This window comes from Dendrobates tinctorius, unplaced genomic scaffold (assembly GCF_039654945.1).
Source record: "Dendrobates tinctorius isolate UK_male_01 unplaced genomic scaffold, ASM3965494v1 ptg000446l, whole genome shotgun sequence".
Lineage (NCBI taxonomy): Eukaryota > Metazoa > Chordata > Amphibia > Anura > Dendrobatidae > Dendrobates > Dendrobates tinctorius.
The window spans coordinates 1,857,101-1,865,221 of NW_027362108.1; positions in this window are offsets into that span (position 1 = coordinate 1,857,101).

Here is an 8,121-nt window from a genome sequence, read left to right on the forward strand (position 1 = left end):
GGTTCTGTCCCTGTTACGAGTTCTGCCTGACCCTCTTGTACTGCGCTACCTCTCGTGTATGACTCTCGGCTTGTGACCCGACTTCTCTCTGCTTGTCCCCTTGGTACCACGTCGCCCTCTTGTGTATGACCTTTGGCTCTGTCTGACTACCCGTCTGTTTGTCCCTCCTGTACCTCATTTGCCCGTACTGCTGTGACCTCTATTTTGCCTGACTCTGAGTTGTTGTATGGTGTCCTGTCCTATCTGAAAACAGGACACTAAGCCCCGCCCCCTTGCAGTCACATGACCATAGGTCCCGTGCCAGATTATTCATTTTCAGTGTCCTCAGGTCCTATGCCTCTTTACTTTCCAGCGCTGACTGGACCCTGACACTATTACCCTGAAGCACGCATGGTCACCTCTGCTGCCCTTCTCCACTGGTATCTTTTAGCACTGCTTCTGTACTCCGGACATGCGCACTGGCTCTATGAGCAAGTGCAGTGCGGTGTCTCTGACAAGAATGACTGTTCTCCTAATCACCTTGCTGGCAGTGGCAGGGTTACTGCACTCTACAGAGACACAGGACAAACTCTTAAATGCTGACTGGGACAACAAACTTATTCAACATCATGCTCTTCTTATAAAGGACATGGAAGGACAGAAACCAAAAGACTGTTGGATCTGTACACACAGCCCAGTATCTGCAAGGACTATACCATACTTAGCCTTACCTATGGAGCCATGGAATAATAATAAATCTAATAATAATCTTTATTTTTATATAGCGCTAACATACTCTGCAGCGCTTTACAGTTTGCACACATTATCATCACTGTCCTCAATGGGGCTCACAATCTAAATTCCCTATCAGTATGTCTTTGGAATGTGGGAGGAAACCCACGCAAACACGGGAAGAACATACAAACTCCTTGCAGATGTTGTCCTTGGTGGGACTGAGCCACCGTGCTGCCCTAGAAGGTATTAACACCACACTGCATACACAACGAGACTTGGACTCAATCTAGGTTTTTGGGAAAAGATGTGCCCCGTCATATATCTGCCTCATTGGCTATAATCGGATGGGCCTCTAATCCCTAGTTTCAGTTTAACATAACGCGGCCTAAGGTACAAATGTGGTGGCAGGAATATGATTCAGACATCGGAAATATGGTCGCCAGGAGGAGGACTGAAATCCCTCACTCAGACCCCATTCCCAATGATGGACTGTGGTTCAGTCTTCAACACACTGGAGCAAATACCTGTGGTGAGGACAATAATTGCTTCCGTATATACACTCATGATCAAACACAGGTTAATGAGACGGTGTACCAAGATGGTGTTGAAGGATGTAGAGCATCTACGGGTAAAATAATAAGGAAAGAAAGGGGTAAATGTACATCTGGTATAAGTGGAAATCAAATGAATAATACTTGGTGTGCCCATAAGCCTATGTCAGGACTTTTGAGTTTATACCAATGTATACAGACCCCTGGTCACGTTTGTGTTCTCCCTGAAGGAGTATTCTTGGTTTGCGGGCATCGTGCCTACAGGTGGGTGAGCCCAGACATAAGAGGAGTTTGCACTCTTGCCAAACTAACACAAGACACTTTCATAATTCCTTATAAGAAAATAGACACAGCAGCAGTTCCAATTCATACTTTGTATAGAAGGGCTGCAGACAATAAGCCCCGTCCAAATGGTAGGCCGCATCTAGTAGAAATGGGGATAAAAAATAAAATATTCAGTTATATGCTAATATACCCCTTCATAACACAAATGAGGGATAAATTAGTGGAAGCTATTGACTACCTAGATGATCAGATTTTCCAGATTCTTGAAGTTCTTAATGAAACTAATACAATACAGAGACAATTAATCATAGTTACTAACCAACATACTATAGTACTAGATTACCTGACAGCAAAAGAAGGAGGAATGTGTCATATAATTGGTCCCACCTGTTGCAATTATATTGACAAAATAGGTGAACTTAGAGACCAATGGTTAAATCAGCACAGTGCAAACAGACTCCTGGTGGGGTAAAACATTCTCTTTTTAAATCCAGCAAATTGGTTTAATGGCCTAGCAGGATGGATTTTTGGCATTGTACAGACTTATATGCAAATTTTGTTGTTTTGCTTATTGTTTTATGTAGCCGTAAAAGCGCTAATATATGTATTACTTAAGCTGCTGAATAATATATGTGTGAAAAAATAATCTAAGGCTGAACCTTCTGTAGTGTATCATAGACCCCAGATAGCCGTTGCTGATGGGGAAAGTGAGTGTCCACACTGAGGGTGGATGGGTGAAGCAGGTAGGAAGCCCCCTTATGGGTACTAGACCCATGAGACATTAGCTCCTTTGTGGACATCAGCTGACCCTGTGGCAAAAGTTATACCATTTACAAAAGGGGGAAATTGATATAGAAGGTTTGCCTTCATATCCCTTTAATACTTCAATTGCCTTTTGCCTATTATTGCTAGAATTATTCTTATGACACTGCAGACTATTAGTCTCTGTTTCAAGGAGACTATACTTGTTATCATATATGTCCTCAATAGTCAGCAACAACATGTTCTGGGTACATGGCAAACAAGGTATGACCCTGAGGGGTGGGGGCTACATGAGCCACATAGAGCTACATTTGTTGTAAATGGTATAAAATATTGCCTTGTTTTTCATTACGTCAGATAAAGTGATTTTCCCACGGCCCGTGTGCAGTCTCTTTTGTCTCCAAGTGCTTGTAAATTAAGGGCGTAAAAAACTCCTAATTCAGACTCACTGGTCATCTGGCATTCCTGACTTTGGTCAGAACGAAAACAGCTACGACAGCTTCAATTCAATTCAGTCTTTTTTTGGAAGCCTTATGTCTCCTGATGCTGGGTATTGTAACCAAAAAGCGTGCATACCAACCTCCCTACCTATCTGCTGAGGCTCCCTGGGGGGGCTACATGGGAGACTGTGTGGGGCTCATGCAGTATATGGGGAGGCTGTGTGGGGTCTCATACTGTACATGGCGAGGATGTGTGAGGTTCATGCTGTACATGGCGAGGCTGTGTGAGGTTCATGCTGTACATGGGGAGGCTGTGTGGGGTTCATGCTGTACATGGGGAGGCTGTGTGGGGCTCATGCATTACATGGGTAGGCTGTGTGGGGCGGCTGTGTGGGGCTCATGTTGCATATGTAGTAGCTTGTGTGAGGCTCATGTTGTGTATATAAGGGGCTGTGAGGGGTTAAAGGGGGGTTTAGCATATTTAATTCTGCTCAATATTAAGTGATACAATTAATATTAATAAATTAATATTAAGAATTAATTTCAAGCTATTGGTTCTGCCTTCCACAACAGTCATGGTCTCATGTGGTCCCTCTAAAAAATTAATTGCTCACACCTGCTTTATAGTGAGTCTGACCCATAGGCAGCACGTGTCCGGCACCGGCTATACGGTCTAAGCCCAGTATGTTTGTCTCTGAAACACTGCAGCATCACAGAGAAAAACTTTTCTGACTTCTCCCCTCCTGCTGCCAATGACTGGTTGCACGCAGAAAGAAAATTGTCCCTCAGTGGGAGCAGATGGGGAGAAGCCACCAGGGACCCACCTGTCTGACTAGTCACCTGTGTGACCTCAGTCCACGGCGGCTTTCAAAGTAGGTTTTTGCATGAAATGCCGCAGCGTGTCAGAGTCAACCATACCTGGCTGGAATGATACAGCCAATGTCTGATCAATGCGGCCTGTGGATTGAGCAGCTGGCATCAGCCATCAGATTCCCTTTAAGATCCCATAGGTGCCAGTTATGTCACATGGTTGACCATTATCCTTATGTCTTTGAAGAGAGCTATAACTCCCAGCATGTACAGGAGCTAATATGGCATGTTGGGAGTTATAGTTCACCACAGGAGTAATGATTTTCTTTTGCATTAGTGGCATGGGAGCAGAGAGGACAATTTTTTTTTGTTAATTCTAAGGCTATGTGCACACGTTGCCGCGCAAATTTCAGCGGGAATGCCGGAATTCCATTCCGCAGGAAATAAGCGAGAAAAACGCATTTTAATTTCTGCCTATTTCCCACGGAAAAACTAGCAATTTGCAAAAGTAATTAGCTTGCAGAATGCTAGCGTTTTCCAAGCGATCTGTAGCATCGCTTGGAAAACTGATTGACAGGTATGTCACACTCGTCAAACAGTGTTTGACTATTAAGGAAAGAGAGCGCACAATATATCCACGCTGACCACACAAGGACAGAAATATTCTTCATTGCTTTATTGTGCCGATGCGTTTCATGGCATATCTGCCACTTCCTCAGGGCCAAAGAATTACAGAATCTGATTACAGCAGTGGTTTTATACAAAACCTTCATGACATCACAATTACATGCAAAAAGACATCACTTCCTGTGGAAACACCCCCTCCAATGTCAAAATGTCATACACCAGTCACAATAACTTTATATCAAGATCTAAACTCTGATAAAACACATTAAACATCTAAAAAATCAATCTTTAATTTGAAAAGGTGTATGAAACCTATATTCACTACATATTAAAATTTGATAAAAATAGAGTTGAGTAGAATCCAACCCACAGATTTTCAGCGAGCCAGAACACTTAAGGCCTCCCATTACCATCATACTATCTCTCCACTTGTTAGGATTGTTGTGGTTTTATATAAGCCCTTCATGACATAAGACCTACATGACATGACTAACAGACAAAACATCACTTCCTGTGAAAACTCCCCCTCCAATGTTAAAATGTCATACGCCAGCCAAGATAACTTTATATCAAAATATAACCTCTCATAAAACACATTGAACATCTAAACAATGAATCTTTCATTTAAAAATGTATGAAACCTATAATAAATATATATTGAATTTTTATAAAGATATAATGACTGGACTCGAACCCACAGGGTTTAGGCAAGCCAGAACCCTGTAGGCTTCCCATTACCATTATGCTACCTCTCCACTTGCAAGGAATGGTTATGTAATTTGGAATTAACCGATTGTTTGGTAAAATTCCCACTAGGTGTCCGACATCCAATAACGGACCCCCATGTGAGAACGCTGACCCGCCAGGTCAGGGAAGGAAATCCGTCGGGCTGCTAGGGACAAAGAAACATGAGAGAAAGCTTATCAAAAAATATCTACCAACTCATTGAGGCCTTTAGGATGAATGGTATCTAGTTTATATATCCTATACAGTTCTCTCTTATTTAGACACTGTATTCTGTTTGGGGTATCTGATGGTATATGATCTATGGGTGTAACTCACAGAGAGGCTTTATTCCCGTGTTTTTCAAAACAATGTCGAGACAGGCCATGTTTCAGATATCCTTTAGAGATATTGTGTCTATGTGAGTTCATCCTTAGATGTAGAGGCGGTGTAGTGCGTCTCACATATTGTTTCCCACAGCAACAATCAATTAGATAAATCACAAAACTGGATGACATGTTAGCTTAAATTAATGTCATATACTCTATCATTATCACTATTTGAATAAAAGGTATTTACATTATCACTGATCCATAAACACAAGCGTTTTTTTGTTTTTACATTTAAAGGAAACTCTTATGAGCTTCTGTAGGGTACTTTTTCCTGCATTCGGGGCTTTTTTGTCTCCCACATCCCTAATTCTACTGGGGGCTAAAATGTTTTATAGGGATGGCGCCCTCCTAAAGGTAACCACTGGTCTAGTTGGTAATACTTTCTGACAGACTGGGTAATTTAGTAGGACCTTTCAGTGCTTCTGTATTATATTCCTGAGAAAGTGCCATTTTGGGAAGAAAAGGTTGTGATGAAATTAGTGGTATAGTATTCATCTGTAGATTTTTTATTGTCTGTCCCATGTATTAATCTACTTTGTGAAATTCCCTTTGCCTCCGAGTATGCTTTTTTTACTAATTTTTTAGGGTATTCACGCTCTAAAAATCTCTCTCTTAGACATTTACTTTGACATTTCTGTCCTTGTGTGGTCAGTGCGGATACATTGAAAAACCTGGTCTTTTTCTTCCTCCTTTGTGATAGTGTTTGACTAGTGTGAACAACTTTTTACTATTGAGGCTGCCTATGAAGCATCAGTAGTAAAAAGATCTAATGTTAAAAATAATTAAATAAATAAAATATCGTGTCATTCTCACCTTCCGACGTCCCACGCAGCGTTCCCGATCATCGCGATGCTCCCGGCAGGTCCCGTTCCCATTTGATGACATCGCGGTCTCGCGACACTGCTACGGTATCGCGAGACTGAGACGTCATCAATGGTCATTGTCGCAATTAGAGTTGAGCGATACCGTCCGATACTTCAAAGTATCGGATCGGAATGGATCGGCCGATCTTAAAAAAAAGTATCGGTATCGCCGATTCCGATACCGGAAGTCCCATTCAAGTCTATGGGACTTCCGGTATCGGAATAAGAAAAACCCTTTCCTGCCCTTGTACAGCCTCTCGGGGGTCTGTACGGGCCTTTCGGGGGGCTGTGCCGGCCTGCCAGGGGGTCTGTGCAGGCTCCGGTGGTCTGTGCCGCCTGCCGGGGGGCTGTGCCGGCCTGCCTGGGGGTCTGTGCAGGCTCCGGTGGGCTGTGCCGGCCTGTCAGGGGGTCTGTGCAGGCTCCGGTGGGCTGTGCCGGCCTGCCGGGGGGTTTTGCCGGCCTGCCGGTGGTCTGTGCAGGCTCCGGTGGGCTGTGCCGGCCTGCCGGGGGGTCTGTGCAGGCTCCGGTGGGCTGTGCCGGCCTGCCGGGGGGTCTGTGCAGGCTCCGGTGGGCTGTGCCGGCCTGCCGGTGGTCTGTGCAGGCTCCGGTGGGCTGTGCCGGCCTGCCGGGGGGCTGTGCCGGCCTGCCGGTGGTCTGTGCAGGCTTCGGGGGTCTGTGCAGGCATCGTCGGATGGGACTACAAGTCCCATCGGGCGATGCCTGCTACCATGACAGTGATTGACACATTAGCCAATGATGGGACAGTAGTAGTCCCATCATCCGGCTAATGTGTTGAATGTAAAAAAAAAAAAAAAAAATTACATGCTACATACATGCTACATTCATACTACATACTACATACATGCTACATTCATACTACATATATACTACATGCAACATACATACTACATATATACTACATGCATGCAACATGCATACTACATATATACTACATGCTACATACATACTACATATATGCTACATATATACTACATGCATGCTACATCCATACTGCATGCTACATGCATGCTACATACATACTACATACATACTACATGCTACATACATACCACATATATACTACATACATACTACATACAATACATTCATACAATACATACATAGACATACAGTACATATAACATAGAGTAACATACTTACCAATACTTGTCACATTGTTCCCCGAAGCCATTGTCTTTTACGGAATAAATATTAACATAACAAACCACAAAAATACTCACCCACGATCCGAAGCAGTCCACGAGTGTGTCCCACGACGATCTTGGGTAGAGAACGGCAGCATCAGCTGATGCTGCCGTTCTCTACGGGCTGCAGGAATCCAATGACGGAAGGTAGGTATCCTTCCGCACTGTATTCCTCCGCCACTTAAAAAAAAAAAAGTCCCTAGTCTCACTTTATGCCATTGCTGTGTGGGAATTTCCCACGCAGCAATGGCATAAAGTGAGACTAGGGACTTTTTTTTTTTTAAGTGGCGGAGGAATACAGTGCGGAAGGATACCTACCTTCCGTCATTGGATTCCTGCAGCCCGTAGAGAACGGCAGCATCAGCTGATGCTGCCGTTCTCTACCCAAGATCGTCGTGGGACACACTCGTGGACTGCTTCGGATCGTGGGTGAGTATTTTTGTGGTTTGTTATGTTAATATTTATTCCGTAAAAGACAATGGCTTCGGGGAACAATGTGACAAGTATTGGTAAGTATGTTACTCTATGTTATATGTACTGTATGTCTATGTATGTATTGTATGAATGTATTGTATGTAGTATGTATGTAGTATATATATGTGGTATGTATGTAGCATGTAGTATGTATGTAGTATGTATGTAGCATGCATGTAGCATGCAGTATGTATGTAGCATGCATGTAGTATATATGTAGTATGTATGTAGCATGTAGTATGTATGTAGTATGTATGTGGTATGTATGTAGCATG